Source organism: Lissotriton helveticus, chromosome 11, assembly GCF_964261635.1.
Source record: "Lissotriton helveticus chromosome 11, aLisHel1.1, whole genome shotgun sequence".
Lineage (NCBI taxonomy): Eukaryota > Metazoa > Chordata > Amphibia > Caudata > Salamandridae > Lissotriton > Lissotriton helveticus.
In genome coordinates this window covers 349995479-350012562 of record NC_136072.1, presented here as the reverse complement: position 1 = coordinate 350012562, position 17084 = coordinate 349995479, and positions in this window count along the sequence as shown.

Genomic DNA, 17084 nt, shown 5'->3' with positions numbered 1-17084 from the left:
TCCTGTGGAGCAAGGGTCAAGACTGATATGCATATGGCTGGGTCTAAACTGAGGTGGCCTAGTCTGCAAAATAACAATGGGTTTGAAAATGCTATCCTGTGCGAATGCCAGTGGTTAGACTTGTTGTGAGTTTTCCTCCCTACAGAATTTGTGTCTTTTTTTGCTAGCTGAAGGATGAACATCTTTATATTTCCTTAACAGAATTGCCATTTTTATTGGTGTGGGAAGGTTGGATAATATACTACCTGCTAATGCATAATATTAAGATCCTTTGTGTTTCAGATCATGTTGTTTGAATTTATTTTAAACTCTACCCATGGAGGTTAATTGATATGCAGCAAACTTGGGTCCTATACAACACTGGCCCTTTGAAAGGATTTTTCTGGGAACACATTCACACAGAGATCTGGAAAACACTAACTTGCAAATATAGTTGCTCTAAACAGTACTTTTGTGCCTTTCAAGAAAAAAATCAGAAACATTAAACTACCAATTCTCACACAGCGATCACGAGGGCATACGTTGGAAAACAAGCTTGTACAGAGAGATACTAAATTCCATATTATAGATAGTATGTGTATACCATAAGATTAATAAACTGAAAGCCTACACATTAATTTCTTTATTTAAGGAGTTAGGAGTGGCCTTGAAGACTACTACAATATTTTACTGCTGGAGTTCTAGAACAATGTTTAGGCGAATGTTATAATTTGAGCTAAGGATAGGCAAGTTACAATTATGAAAGTATAAAGCAACAATTTAATAATCTTGTGTTGACAGCCAGCTACTCGCCACATTTTGACAGTTACAAGACGGAAATCTTTATGAATGTTTTGTAGAGGTGCTGTTTTCATTAGACTCTTATCTGGCTAGACCTCTTCAGCCGGCAGATCTGGAGCCCCGAAAGATGCAGTGATCGAGCAGTTTGTGAATTTTAAATTACAATGAGGAGGCCAAACTAAAATGAAGTTGTTTATGTATATGATTAATGTGCTGGAACAAAATGTTGTTGGGTGTGTGTTGTCCACATTTAGTATACCATATGGTTCCATCGTAGCTAATTACTAGGTAAAGTGGATTTAGTAAAAAACAATAGGTTAGTCAAAGCAGGTAAAAATGGAATGAGTAACTGTCTTTTTATGTGTTTAGTAACGGATAATTTTGTGTAAACTCTGACCACTGATGATATACTTGGTATTTGTTGAGCTTCTCATGCGTTGGTCTACCAAGTGAATGGGGTCCAAGACCTAAAATTTAAAGGAAATTGCCCAATGAACATTAACGCTAGCTGAGAAGTTATTGCATGGTGTTTTCCACTAAAAAACATTTTTATTCACTTTAACCAGTATAAAACAATTTGCATGTTTTGGAACAGTTTTTTCTTTTTGCGTGATTGTGATACTGAAACCTAGACACAATAACCTGAATTTGGTTCCACTGAAAGGTCAGGGTTCTTTGTTGCCAGGCTCTGATCCACGACTGGTGTTTAAGAGGCATCTATCGGATGACATTATTGAGTCCATTAGACATGTCCTAACCTGCTAGCTCGTATCACTTATTTCCTGGTCTATTCTACTTCTTTTCCTCATGTCCTACCATGCTCTCTGTACCTCAAAAAAGCACAGGTGGTGGTAAAAGACAGACAAATGGAGTGATTGTGAGGTTCAGCGTACGCGCGAGCACTGGGCTTCTCTGTTTGCTGTAAAGATTTCACATTACGCAATGTTGAACATCAAATATTGAATCAGATAGCACCTGGCAACACTAGGATCACGTAACTAGAATGGTGTGCTGCAGAGGATCTGATATAATTAGAGAGGTGTGAGGGGACAATAGAGGTTTCAGAATCAGATGGTGGCAAGTAGAAACGTGCTTGAGGGTGATATGCATTTCTATTTTTGTTGGAAGATTTTATGAACAAGCATTGGCAAGACCAATAGGTCTCGCCTTTTGGACCTATTTGCTTTGGCAATCATTTTTAGGCGTGCTGTAGAGCATCCTCGATGCTTTGCCATTTGGGCAAAGAAATAAACGCTAAAAAGGATCTATGACATGGCGGGTGTGTAATTTTGAAGGCATTAGCACTGCTCATGCGTGTGACTACAAAACAGCGCAAACAATTTTTTTAATTATTGAGGTGCCAATGGGGAATGTGAGCAGCACGCAGGGCTCGGGTGGTGAGGAAGCAAATCGGCAGAGCAGCGGTGCGTGAAGCAATGCGTGGAGTAGGAATACATCTGTGAGATAGGGCAACACAGGGGGCCGTGGTGGATAGAGAAACACACTAGCGAGACAGCTGGCAAACAAATGCACTCTTGTGGAATGCTTACGACAAAAGAAAAAGTAGGTTTATAAATGTGAGCAGTGCAAGGACTCAAAAAAATTAGAAATGTTCCAAGGATGGTACAAAAACAAGATGGAGAAGGCAAGCTACTGAAAAAGAAGCAAGCAAATGACAGACACGAAAGCCAATACATTTTGAGCAATTGGCGGGCTCCAAGCCCCTGTATATTCTTGTTAAGCCCGCTCGCAACAAATTAAAATCAACTTCTGCCTCTCTAAGCCTAAACGAATCATGCTTGGTGTCCCCCAAGGCTCGATCCTCTTGCGGTCCCTCTTCAATCTCTTCAGGGAACCACTTACATGCATTCTGAAGCAAGTTGGAGTTAAATATCACCTATATGCAGATGACACGCAACTCTAGTACAAAATCAAGTCACCCAGTGACATCCAGCACCTCAATGACACACTAACCAAGATACAAACCTGGTTTCTCTTGAACCACCTAAAGCTGAACCCGGGCAAAACTGAATTAAAATTGTTCTCTCCAAAAAGTAACCAATTACCAATCCAAGCTTGGTTGAAGAACCTGGATGCCCTAAACTACTCCCTCGACATCTCCAACTCAGTAAAGTCACTAGGCATTATCCTGGACAAGAACTTGTGAATGAAGGACCACATCAAAAACTCTGCCAAAGGTGCACTGTATTCTCTAAAATGCCTCAAGAAAATTAAACCTTCACCCGCCAGTATGACGTCAAGACAATAATTCAATCCCTAGTCCTCTGTAGACTGGACTATGGGAACGCCATCCTAGCAGGGGTGCCAAAAGCTCACTTAGCCCCACTAAGGTCAGTCCTAAACATGGAAGCCCGACTCATAACAGGTGTTAAATGGTTTGAACACATCACACCAACCCTTAAACCCATCAACTTGCTTCCTATTGAAGGTAGATGTATTTTCAAGTCTGCATGTATCACACACAAAACCTTTCACACACAGTCTCCCAACTACCTAAACAGCAAACTTGTGAAAGCAGAAAGAGCCGGAACTCTGAAAAGCTCTAACTCGATTCTTCTCAACCCAGTTGCAATCTTTTTCGGGTAATGTACCCAGGATGTGGAACGCACTCCATAGTGAACTCAGATGAAACCCCTCCTTCTCCTGCTTTAAAAGAATCTTGAAACTCCATCTCCGCGACAAATACTTTACCGTCAACTGATCCAAGCTCAGATAGCTTAGTTGAATTCCTTACAATCTAGACCATCAAGGATTGGTGGTCATTTGACTGTATCACCCACATAAGCTATCACTCACCCCTCTAATGTATTCTGTCTCAAAATGTTATGTCTATCTCTTTATGCATCCTTATACCATGTTCCACCCTTCTTTTTTCTTTGTGTGTGTAAAGTGCTCTGATACCCACGGGTCTAGCTAGCGCTATATAAAACTTATACATAAATAATAAATATGTCAAGCAACAGACAGTGCATGCTCTGTCTACCAGACTCAGTCTAAAAAGGCTGAATTTCTACATAAAGAGAAGTTGATATTTAATATCCAGGGTCTCAGTGAGAAGGCTGAAGGAAAGCACAGTGGCCCTAACTCAGCGTAATGTTGTAATATTTCTATTCTGTTTGTATATAAAGACACGCCTTCATGCACTAAACACAAACACTCATAAAATGTATAAAACTAACATCTCCCGGACGGTCACAGCAGAGGTGAGCAGAATCCCTCTCTCCATAGCCTGAACACTAAGGGCCTGATTTACAAAGAGACTTAGGACACGTAAAGTTAAGAGTCATAATCTCAGCACGCGGGCAGATTCTCTGTATGGCACATCGCATTCATAAATTTATGTGTCGGTAGTCCCTTTGTTGATTGGGCCCTGAGATATCACACCGGGCCGACAGGAGCATTATCTATGCACATTAATATGAGAATCTTCTGCTGCTCCTGTTGCTTGGCGGATCGTAATTTTCCTGAATGAGTAGGAATAACACCTGTGAAACAAAATGAAGAAGATGCAAGAACTTCAGACAATCTTATTGCACTTTCTAATTTTGGGTGCACCATTATGTTTATATTTCCAGGTTTGTCTGCTATGCAGAAGTATCGATTAGTGGCTGATACTATTGAGTGTTTGCACCAAACTTACCACTTGCGAACAGTGTGGGATGTGCGAGTTTGTGGACCCTGCTGCGGTTCTAAGGTGTTTTTGACTCCTATAACACAAGGCAAGGAACACAAATGTTGCTTCAAGAAGTTATGTGCTACAGTCATCCACTTCTGTTATCCTTTGTGTTTGGAGCTCATCAAGATAGTACCAGTGATGGAGTGTCATTGCACGCGTGCAGTTTTACATGAAGGGGGTCTGAGAGGTTTGTGATCAGGTTATGGTTTTATAAGCACTCTGACAGTGTGACTATATAAGTGTTATACAAAAGCATACATACACTAGTTATTATCACAAACGTAATCATGAGGCTATTGTGTAAAATTCATTACAAAAGTTACTTGCTTATTAGAAGACGTGTATTTTTCACATATTAAGGGTTAAATAACGTTATAAATTAAACAACATTACATTTTAATAGGAAGGGGAGGTAGGTTGGTGGGTACATTTAAAAGGACCCTTTTTTAATGTGTAAAACACATATTCTGCATTTAGGCCCTGGTTTACAAAGCTTTGCATGAGTTATGTGTTACTTTTGTAACACAAACCCTACTCAGTATGTTATGCTATTCAGCGTATCCAACCAATCCTAGGTATTCCTTGGGAAATGACTGCAGGGTAATTGGCACTCTTAGACATCAAAATGTACCTCTTTTTAAGCATCTCCTAGGACCAACCAAAAATAAAGGGAATAACTTGGGAAGGTGCCAAAGGTATTCACTCTCACATTCGACCTTATACAACCACTAACTCAAATAAGTCCTACCTGCCAAAATAGGGCGCCCACTTGACACTAGATTTTTCTCTAGTGAGTGAGGCAGGCCAATGGTGAATTGTAAAATCCAGGGTAGTGTGTGAGGCCCTGCCTTAAAGTTTGTATGAATCATCTGTCCTACAGGGAGACAAACAGAACATCTTGGTGCCCCCACATCTGGATAACGATTCCTCTAGTGGATACCCCGTGTGATGGTGATAGACTTGTCGCGTCTGCGTTTTGTTGTTGTTTGGGATTGTGGTTTAGGAGGATGCAGACGAGTGTACAGCCCATAATTCTTATTGTTTATGTTTAAGTACTGTACCTGACAGCTTGCGCTTGCAGGAGCTACACTGAATTAAATAATTAGGTTTACAAGATATCCTCAAGACGGGATTCCCTTTCTCTCTAGACTGCCTCTCACCTCAGTTGTTGTTTAGGGCTAAGTGGAGAAACAAACATTTATAATGCTGCAAATGTACTCTTTACCTCTTATTCATTGAAGCACATGATATCAGGTGGCAAAATAAGGAATTGAAATTTGCAGGTTGTTATCAGCACAACCTTCAATAAAATAATAAAAGCAAAAGATGCGACCACCTATTTTGCAGAGCTTATAGAATCATGCAAATGACGGAAAAGATAAGTGAGAACAACATTGTGGTAAACTCTGATCTATGAGTAAATCAGTTAAATGAGCTCTTTACATCAGGAGCCAATAATAAACACTCTTGATCAATGTTCCCTCAAATTTTTTTCCTCTGTGTGCGGCAGTGTGGGGTCTCTGTGCGCTGCAGCCATGGCTATGTGCGCCAGGAACCAGACCGTGCGTGTGGGTGCAGCGACAAATATCACTCTAAACTCATGCTTAAACAAGTTAAAAGACTGCATTTCCACACATAAATTGTCATGTTAAGGGTCTTATGGCAGGTTTGCAATTTAGATACACACGCCATGACATGAATTGGTTACACCGGCAAGTACACTTTGGGTTTAGAAAAGCACAAGACTCCAATGATGGTACCATTATAAGATTTTACTGCTGTAGGTGTAATGTTACTTGTTGTATTGTATATCGTGGTGCACAGACAGAAAGAAGCAATGAAATACCAGCCAGGCAGCACACTAGGCTAAGCAGAGAGATTTCTAACTTAAGTGTTGCCTAAAAGAAATGCAGCAAGTCCAAAAGAACGACGTGTGCTTTACAGGTTGTTCAATTGGACTTTGGGCATCCAACTTCAACTAGTCTTTAACACTGGTGGCGCCCTGTGTGACAATGTTTGTTGGCGCCTCCCCAATGGCCACCTCTACCACGGATTCCCTCACTAGCACCCTTTAACAGCAGCCCTCAAGTCTCCAGAACCACTGTCTCTCTGATTCATTTAGTATTATAGCACCACTCATACCAGTGTAAGGTGTCAGAGCAATTTACATAATACACACATTGCAATGTCGGAAAAGCGTTATCCTCAATGTTAATTGCATGTATTGGAATGAACAGGCATTAACTGTCATCATACTGACATGCCAATCTAAGATTTTGAAGGGCTAAAGTGAAGGAGAAAGGAGGGATTTCAAATGTATTAGATTCAAAGTAGTGTCCTATATCCATGATATGTTGTCAGCATGTGTGAGTCGTCATACCTGAACAGTAGGCTGATAATGGACACCCAATCTGAGTCTGCTTAATTTTCTCAATGCATAAAAGCCACCAATCCAAACCAGATACTGCCTGCTGTAAGCACCACTACTTACTTTCACAAATGTGTTTCCTGTCATCTACATTTCATTGTGGCATAACTCAACAGCAGAAAGTATAAATTACCTTTTTAGTGACATCTTACTCTTAGTCCGTAGGCTATTTCCCTTTATAAATTCATGGGTCCCCAGCCACGTATCAGCGAGATTAGGAAATGCTTCTGTAGCTGTTTACAAAGGGCCACCATATAAGACACATCGCTCAATTCCATTCTGAACTTTTGGTTGGAGTCGACAGAAATAAAGAATGAGTAGGGAAGAGGAGAAAGGTCAGCTTAGGCCTAAACAAACTGCTTTCAGAAAACATCCTAGTCAAAATGTGTATTGCTCCTGAAAGACTCAAGAGTGTAATGTTGGCAGAATGTATGTGGGGTTGCCCACAAAGCTGACCTGTAAGTCAGGCAGGTACATGCCCAGGGAATGCCACAGACATTGTCTCACTCCTAGAGGAGTGTTCCAAGATGAGGTATTGGGTTTGGGCACAACACAAAGTAGGACTGGTGATGTATGAGAATTCACCGGGGCCAATGTAGGATAAAGGAGCTGCTCAGCTAAAATAATTGCTCTCAGACATCACAAAAAGCTGATCGAACGCAGATTCCTGATTTGATTCAGAGAGTAGCGAGAGGTGCACTCGATGTCTAAAATACACAATCTTCTCAGGTGTGAAGAAAAGATTGGGTTCAAAGACTTGGTGAGTGGCGACAGTACTGAAGCTCTAGGAGAAGTGTGGCTCAATGGTTAGAGCAGGCAGACCTCGATGCAGAGCTCTGGCCAGGGACCAGTGTTTGATTCCCGCCTCGGCGGGTCTCGGGCTCATTAATTCCCCATACCAGATATTCTCGCCTCCGTGCCTATTCTGATCATGGGTCCCACGCTGCAACTCTGGGCAATAGCTTGCTTAGTCTCCACAACGGCCCCAACAACGTGATGGATGCCTGGTCTGCACCATGGGGGTGCCCAGGAGTGGACACTTCACAGGGAAAGCCAGGAAGGGTTCCCTTGCGGTATTCGTACAAGCGCCGGGAAACCCACTGCGGGTAGCTGTGCGCTATACAAGTACAAAAACATTTACATTTAGGCTCCGATACTGTTGATGCACACAACCAGGAAGGATAGGAGGACGTGTCCTATTTCAATTCCCATTTCCACAGAGCCACTGCCAGCCAAAGCTGCTGCATTAGGGTGCCCTATTAGTACCTGATATAGAAAGTGACTGCAATGCCTGTGTGCCCCTTAAACACCCTGGATTCTTTATACAGAAAAGAAGAGCTACAAAGAAACCCTTGCAGGAGATTTAGATTCACTTTCAAACGGGAAAGCTATCATAACTGGTACTTTTTTTCTCCTCAATGTATCCATTAATTTGGCCACCCTGTCCATATAAGAGAATGTCACTTTTCCTTTAAGGAAGCTGCTATCACCACCGAAAATTAAGCTGGAGGAGTCCCGAGTACAAAGCCTGGACAGTCCTCAGGGGCTTGATATTTGTTATGCAATGACATTCAGATGTCAGCCTTAGAGAAAGGCTTCTTTGAAATCTCCTTGGCCTGCCTGTTTGAGAAGCTGCAGCTCTGTAAAAATGGTAATTTTAGTAAAGGAGGTCTTGCAATCACAAGGTGCAAATGACCTCAATCTCCTCTGCAAAGGGTCCAGGGTCTCAGTATATCGAATGTCATAAAACTTGTTTCTAACAAAACTGTAGCACCTGGTAGGGTGCAGGGTTGCTTGGTCAACTGTGCTGGCCTACTGACCGGTATCCAGTTACCAAAGATGAGCCTCCTTGTTAGATGGTGGCACCGACGGAGAGAGTGGATCCACTGGTTGCAATCCAAGGTTGAGCGGTTGGAATAAAGTTGGGGCCAGTAGCTGGATTGGGACCATCATGCCAGTTGGATCATGGCAATTGTATGCAACAGTTAAACAGTGATAACAGTAGATAGAAGTAAGAGATAATGGAAAAAATGTTTCATGAAAGGATGACATTAGCAGTATTTAAAAATCATAATCTTTTCAAGAGGACTTGTATAAAGACACCCATATCAATAATGCATATCCTCAGAGTACCAACAGAGACCGCGAACACACACACACACACACACACACATATACAGATACATATATAGATACGTATCACATAAAAAAGCCAACTGCACACCATGTGCCCTTCATCTCAATATTCTAGTATGGTTTGGTGCTAAATTGCAAAACAGCATGACATTTTATTGGATTACATAAGCATGTCAGGGAGCATACAGAGACTGAGAATCAACAGCTACTAATAGAAATACCAAGAAATACGCAATAAATAAACAGATACCAATACAAAGATCTGGCAGCACTAAATTAATGGGTACAACACAAACACTGGTTCAGGCTAGTGTATAGGAGCACCTTGCTTCTTCGGCTAAACTTTCACCAGGATACTAACAGAGTAAATGGGCAGTTGAAAGGATTAGTAGCAAGTAAAGGAAACAGACCAATACAAGGAAAGCATCGGTAAAAGCAGCAACCTGGCAGAAAGACAATTCCTAATAAGGAGAAGTAGAATGCAAGTTTTTGGGACAAACAAACTTTTCTGATGACGTTAAGAAATTGCATTGTTTCATGTTAATTAAGCACTCCCATTATTTTCAATCTACTTACCCATACAATTTCATGCCCCGGTAAGCAGATTGAAAATAATGGGGATGCTTAATTAACATTAAACAATGCAATTCCTTAACGTCATCAGAAAAGTTTGTATGATCCAAAACTAGTCCATTCTCAAGACAGTGAACCGAAAATTCTTCCCTACGTGGGGAAACACAGGAATAGAAAGCAAAGCTTTCAAATCAGCAGCAAATTTCTTCTCTTAATGGAGCGCGGTTGGGGGCTGTTTGTGAGCCATTGTGAAAATATGTTTGTTAATTGCAGCGCAACGGTGATGCAATTAACAAATGTTTTCACAAAGGGCCACAAACAGCCCGCAGCCACAGTCCATTACGGAAGAAGTGCAGGAGCCACTTAATCAATGTTCCCCAAACACAAAATCACTGTTTTCACGCCGCCACATTTAAAACACGAGTGGCGCGAAAACGGTGATTTCAATAAGAAAGCTCTTACAGGATGTGTGCGTGCTTCCCTCGGGACTCTGCGTGCTCGGGGGTCAGTAAGGTGCACGCGCACGTGCCTTACAGGGAACACTGCTCTTGATATGTAAGTGCAACATACAACACTCAACAATGCCCATAAAGGAGAGCGTTAGTGCGAGGCTTCGTAACATATAAGGAAAATACAGATGCCCAGTGCACGCCAAGGAAATACACCTCTGATCACAAGTGTTAAGGAATCACACCTGGGGTGCTATTGGTTAGCGCGTTACCACCATGATTGTATGGAGAGACTGAGCGAAGCGGGAAACAAGGGCTCAGGGAGACCATTGTGCTGTGAGCAGGAGCAGGAGAATTGCTGGTAAGAAAATCCCAAGTGTGGCGGATTTCTGAGGACGCGAAGGCTCCAGAAGACGTGGCGGCTCCAAAGACGCGGCGGCACCAATGTCGGAAACGGAGATCCGGAAGTGACGAGGGAGACCCGATCAGGAAACAACTAGAACGCGAAGCGTTCGTGTGGTAGACACGTCTCCTTTTTTGTGGGCGGAGACTCCGTCTCTGCTGCCTCAGACGCGGATCGCGAACAACCGTGACAGATATGATATGATATAGATTTATTAGGCGCAACAAATGCCTGGAGGCTTCTTGCAGATAGGAAGCACCAGGAAAGACCGGACTTATAGAAAAAGCCGAAAAAAGGCGGGTTTCAAGTTGTTAATTGATGTTTGACTTCCAGAGGGAGTGTGTTCCACAATTTGCAAGTGGATAAACACAAAACTCCTGCCTTCCCATGAAACTTTATCACAGTTGGGTACTACCAGCGCTTTCGATGCAGTGAAGTGCAGGTATCTCCTTTAAACTTTTACTTATTCTGTAAATAAGGCAAAGCCCCTATCGTCACAGGAATGTTGTTTAAAGTGACTATTGGGGCTTGTAAATATGGCCCAAAGTGCCCTAAAGGCCACCCGTTTCTTAACCAAGAGCCTGTGGCATTCCCCTAATGCTTGAGACACTGAGTAAAATGTATGTATCTTCTTTAAGAGTTGGGCAGCAGCATTCTGTAAAAGCTGGATTTGATTAAGTGAACCTAAATGATGGACCTGGTACAAGGCATTGCAATAGTCCAGCCTCGCCAGCAGCAGTGCAATAACAACTGTTTTTTGTAGCTCAAGAGGTAGAACTTTCCTCAGCATTTTTAAAATGAAAAAGCAGGACAAGGTGAGTTTGTAGACCTGATCTATAAAGGTAAGTTTTAGATCTGGGGGTCTCTAGTTGGCAATGGTATTCACCTTTGTCCAAATAAGGACCCTTACTTCTAAGTCAGGATAAGGGGATTACACTCCTAAATAACCCCTGCTCACCCCCTTCGTAGCTTGGCATGAGCAGACAAGCTTATCTCAGAGGCAGTGTGTTAAGCATTTGTGAATATACACAGCAATACAGTGGAAACACTACAGATGGACACAACACAGGTTTTATAAAAATAAATATTGTTTATATAGATTCAACACAAGACCACAAACGACAAAAATCCACAATACTATACTTAAAGTTGACTTAAAGATGATTAAAGTTGCTTAGTTCAAGTTGATGATAAATGCGACAAAGTTCTCAACAAAGTACCTGGATTCGTAACGCAAAGTGACCAAAACGCTCGCAAAAGGGGAGATGCGTTGGTTCTGTGATCCGGGGAAAATGATGCGTCATGCTTCATTGCTTGCGCAGAGTAGGGGATGCGTCGTGATCCTTACCGGTGCGGGGATGATGCGTAGGTTCTCGGTTTGCGGTCCGGTTGAGATGCGCAAGATGGCACCTTGATGCGATGCGATAATCCTGGTGCGATGTGAGAAGATGGCGCTCTTGATGAGATGGCGATGTGTAGACGCCCTGGCAGCCTTGCGACGACTCTGTACTTTGGAGCCGCGACAGGCCCTGCGACACACTTCTCCGATGATGCAATGGCGACTCTCTCGATGGTGTCACGCTTCTCCGGTGATGCGACAGCAGACAGCTTTGACGAAGACACGCTTCCTGGGAGATGCAGCGGCGGCACACTTCTTCAGTGATGCGACGTTTACAGCTGCGGCGGCAACACGCTTCTTGTCATTGTGTCGCACTTCCAGCTCCCAGCGACATGCAAATGTCTGTAGATAGAGGGGAGCTGGAGATGAAGTCTTTTGTCCCTGAGACATCAGCAGGAGGTAAGCACAAGTTCAAGCACATGGAGAATATTCTGAAGATTATGAAAGTCCTTCAAAAGTTCTTTCTCCTTTCCTTGGCAATGAAGAAACCACTGCAGGCCAACACAGCAAACAGCACACTGGCAGGGCGGCAGTCCAAACTCCTGCAGCTTCCTTGGTTCTTCTCCTTGGCAAAAGGTTTCTTGCTCCCAGAAGTGATCTAAAGTTCTTGGGACTGGGTCCCAATATTTATACCCCAAAATCCTTTGTTCTCTGAAGGCAGAGAGGCATTTGCCCAGTCCAAACTAGTTCCTGAGCACTTTGTTTACATGACTCCTTCCTTCCTTTCCCAGTGCAGGGCAGAGACATCAGCCGCCCCACAGGAGGTGGAGCCAGCACAGGGGAGGGAAGGCACAGCTCTGGAGCTCTTTGTTGACATGATTCCTTCTCTCCTTTCACAGTGCAGGGCAGAGACATCAGACACACTACAGGAGGTGGAGCCAGCATTGTATAGGGAAGGCCCAGACCTACTCAGGTCCCAGGTGCAACTCCTCCCTCCCATATAGATGCAGATCTCTCTATTCACCACTGGGCTGACCCAGTCTGTCCCTGGTATCCCCCAGCCCTGTCACTCAAACTCCAGACAAGGAATACACAACCTAGCAGAGGCAGACCTGGACAGTTAGGCAAGAACATACCTACTTTCTAAAAGTGGTATTTTCAAACACAAAATGTTAAGACCAACTTTACTAAAATATGTATTTTATCATTCTGAGTTCTGAGTTCAGGCATATTAAATTCGAATTTCTACCATGTTCCCTGAGTCAGTTAGGAATATAAGATGGAATAATCTAACTGCCCATTCTGGCCTATGGAGAACAGGTAGCCTTGCAATGGTGAAAAACGAAAATGGCTGTAATTCACTATTAGGACATGCTACACACATCAGGGTATGTTCTACCTTATACTTACAATGCACCCTGTCCTTGGGCCTACCATAGGGGTGTCTGATATGAAGCAAAGGGAAGGTTTAGGGACTGGCAAGTGGGTGCACTTGCCAAATCGACATGGCAGTACCAGACTGCACACAGGCCTTGCAATGGCAGGTCTGAGACACACTTTACATGCTGCAAGCCCACCAGCAGCATTTGATTTACACGCCCTGGGCACACATGGTGTACTGTACTAGGGTCTGACAAGTAAATCAAATAACCCAATCATGGAATCACTAATTAATACATCAATTTAATATAGGGAGCACTTGCACTGTGGCACTGAATAGCAGTGGCACAGTGCCCAAAGCATATAACCAGCAAAATCATATAAAAAACAAAGGAGGCAATCAGTGAAAATGGAAGGGAGACTCACGCCAATGATGCCAGGTCTAACACGTGTCCCCTCCAGCTGAAATGTGGGGAGAAGACCCTTCCCCTTGGGTGTTTTCTTCACTAAGGCGGAAAGATCTGGACAGACCATCAGCGTTGGCGTGTTCTGTACCAGGGCGATGTTCCACCGTAAAGTCCATACCTTGTAGGGAAATGGAGCACCTCAACAACTTTGGGTTCTCACTCCTCATCTGCATTAGCCATCTGAGAGGCCTGTGGTTGGTCTGAACCAGGAAGGGAGTCCCAAACAAGTATGGACTTAACTTCTTCAGTGCCCAGACCACAGCAAATGCATCACGCTCAATTACACTCCACCTCTGTTCCAGTGGAAGTAACCTCCTACTGATGAAGGATACAGGTAGGTCTAGGCCCTCTTCATTAATCTGTGATAGAACAGGCCCCACACCTTGCTCTGAAGCGTCTGTCTGAACAATTAATTATTTTGAGAAGTTGGGCGCCTGTGAGAATTTGGCCTGGTATATGATGTCCACAGTTCTGTGGGCACCTTGTATCAGTCCAAACAATCCCTTATGGTGATGGTTGTAAGTCAACCTTATAGACAAGCTATCCTAGGGGTAGCATGGACTAAGCAGCCTTAAAGGCTTAACTCAAGAGGGCATGTGAAGCCAGCTGTTTTACCATATGCAATCCTGTAATACCAAATAATAGGACACCACACAAGTTATATATTATAAAAATATATGTATTTATTCTCAGAATAATCCCCACTACTCTTTATGAGCAATGAAGCACAAGCATTTAAACAAAACACAATATAACATATACAAGTTGCACGTTTTCGGATGAGGCCGGTGGCCACTCAAACCATATATCAAAAAAGTGGTATAACAATCACTAATCGATCGGGGGTAAGGCCTAGGGCCTTAGGATTCGCTTGGACTACACTGGACTAACCACAGTTAGGACGGGAGTAGTCCGTGGGATACGGGTGCAGTGCAGAAAGCACACGCATGCACTAATGTAAAGTCAATGGCGCGTAAAAGTTACAAAGTTATTGCAAAAGGAGTCTTCCGACGGGACTAGGACTACCAAACTTTAGAGTTAGGCACTAGAGGTGTGTACCAGTGTAAGAACACCGGCGCTAGTAAGTTACCTCACCCACAGGAAGCGGGTGCATAGGTGCCAAAGTATGTCAGGTTTCGTCAGGCAGTTCGATGGTGCCTGAAGATGAAGATGCTGCAGGCGTCCAGAAGAGAAGTAACCGGTGCGATCCAAGGGTGGATCGGAGCTGAAGGGTACCTGATAGCAGAGGAGACAGAGTCTGGGTCACTGGGCAGTGACCAGGAAGGAACCAGGCAATGTTGGGCGCAATCAGGTCGATATCAGGTGCCTTGTCTCCGCTGCCACGTGGACTCTGGGGCACCGAGGATGTCCTGGAGTGAATCACGAGCTGTCTCACAAACGCTCTCGCTGTCGGCGGTGTCGGCTTCACAATCGGAGTAAACAAGCCTGGGCAAATGCAACCCACGCAGGATTCGAAGAAGGCTTAAAACTCGGACCAGCAAGGTCTGAGCGGGTGCTCCTTTTCAGGGGAGTGAGTGCCAGTCTGGAACAACCAGACCAGCTGTTCAAGTTTGAAGGTCCGTCGGTTCTGGGGCCACTAGCCAACGGGCAAGTGACCGGACCAACGCGTCGAGCAGGAAAATGCAAAAGGGCCCCACACAGCACTCGTTGAGTGTGGAGGGGTGAGCTTCGGTGCAAAAGCTGCTCGGGGCTGGAGCTTCTCAAACTCCAATGCACAGCTTCGAGGGAGCCTCGGGTGCTGCACGGTCAGCGCTTTGTGGTTTATTCAAGATGGCCGCTCCCACGCTTCAGGTCGCCTCCACGGGTCCCAGCTCTGCATGGACTGTGGATCGGGCTGTTGGAAGTCAGGATAGCTGGCTCTTGTCAGTCTTTGTTGCTCGAGTTTCGGCAGGAACTGCAACAAAGCAAACGTCAAGGTGCTGGATGGTGCCTGTTTGCACAGGGTGGTCACTCCTTGACCACAAGGGAGATTCTTCAGTCTTCCACGTCGAGTGGGATGTCGAAGGACCCAGAGTTTCATTTCATAAGTTTCAGTCAGGATAATCTGATGTGCATTGGCACTGCTCCCACCTATATTCCAAATCTGGGGGCTGGATTACCTGCTAGATCCCTCCTATGGGTGGGACCCAGGAAGGGGGTGGTTACACCCCTTTTCCTTTGTCCAGCTTCCCGCCAGGACTGGGGCTGGAAAGTCCCAAAACCAGTTTGGCTGGCATTTGCCCGGGGACACCTTGCGCGCCCCAGGCGGTGTCTAGTTTCTTTCAACCCTCCCTGCTACAATCCACTATCTCCTGTCTGGGGTGGTGTACCACCTCCTTGTGACAGGAGATCCTTTGATCAAGCCTCCTCTGTCGAGTTTCGGTCAGCAGCAGGAGGGCAGACTAGTGTCTGTGGCAGCAGCATCCATTTTGTGATGCTGGGGCTCTGGTTTGGATTAACCGCATTTGCAGTAAGTAACATGTCTTCCCCTCCTGGAGGGGTGGGATGCTGCCCCCACCGTCAGAATCGTCGAGGGGGCAGCATTCCACGTTGTATGACACCAAACACGACATGTTTTGATAAAGCCAAACCGGAGTTGCAATAACCGTAAGGATTATAATGCACTTAAGAGTATATGGTATGGCAGTATCACTGGAACAGCTATAGGGAAATGGTCCCGCAAGCTGCAGACAGGCTCAGCTCATGCCAGAGCACTATCTCACATAAAACCAAGCACTCTGCCTCCAGGATTGTTAAGGCCTGCTATAGGAGTGGCTGATAGGTAGATATGTGTCCAGATATAGGTGTAGACATAGGTATACTATATCTAAGCAAGGGGTGATTATACCACCTTGCCCCAGCTGAGTGATCAGCCAGTTGTGTCAATTTAAGAACCAGCCAGGGGTGGAAAAAGCTATGCTTCAGCCCCTGGTAGGCCTTGGATGCCCCTATGCCCTGGGCACCTATAGTGCACTGTACAGGGGCTGACAAGGAGTCCAGTACCAATTTGGTTATGCACCTAGGGTGCATGGAGTCCATTTTAAGAGAGAGCAGATAGCCTGGGGCCCTGATTAGCAGGATCCCAGGCCAACAAAGTCGAAAACCAGCTAAACACTAGGCAAAAAATCTGGGGTAACCATAGTCAGGCATCCACCCTCCTACAGCGCCTGAAGCACGGGTGCTGTGCACATGGCCGTCTTCAGGGCGTCAACAGCCTTCTGACAGGTGTCAGTCCAGTTCACTTTCTTGGGCTGCTTCCTTAAAGTCAGCTCAGTCAAGGGTGCAACAATGTTGCCATACCCCTTCACAAACCTCCTGTAGTACCCCTTGAGTCCTAAAAAGGCTCTCATCTGTGTCTGAGTTTTTGGAGGTTCCTGTCAGGATCTAAGCAGACAGCGCCTGCCGAGGTCTAAGGACTACAAGTCCCAGAAA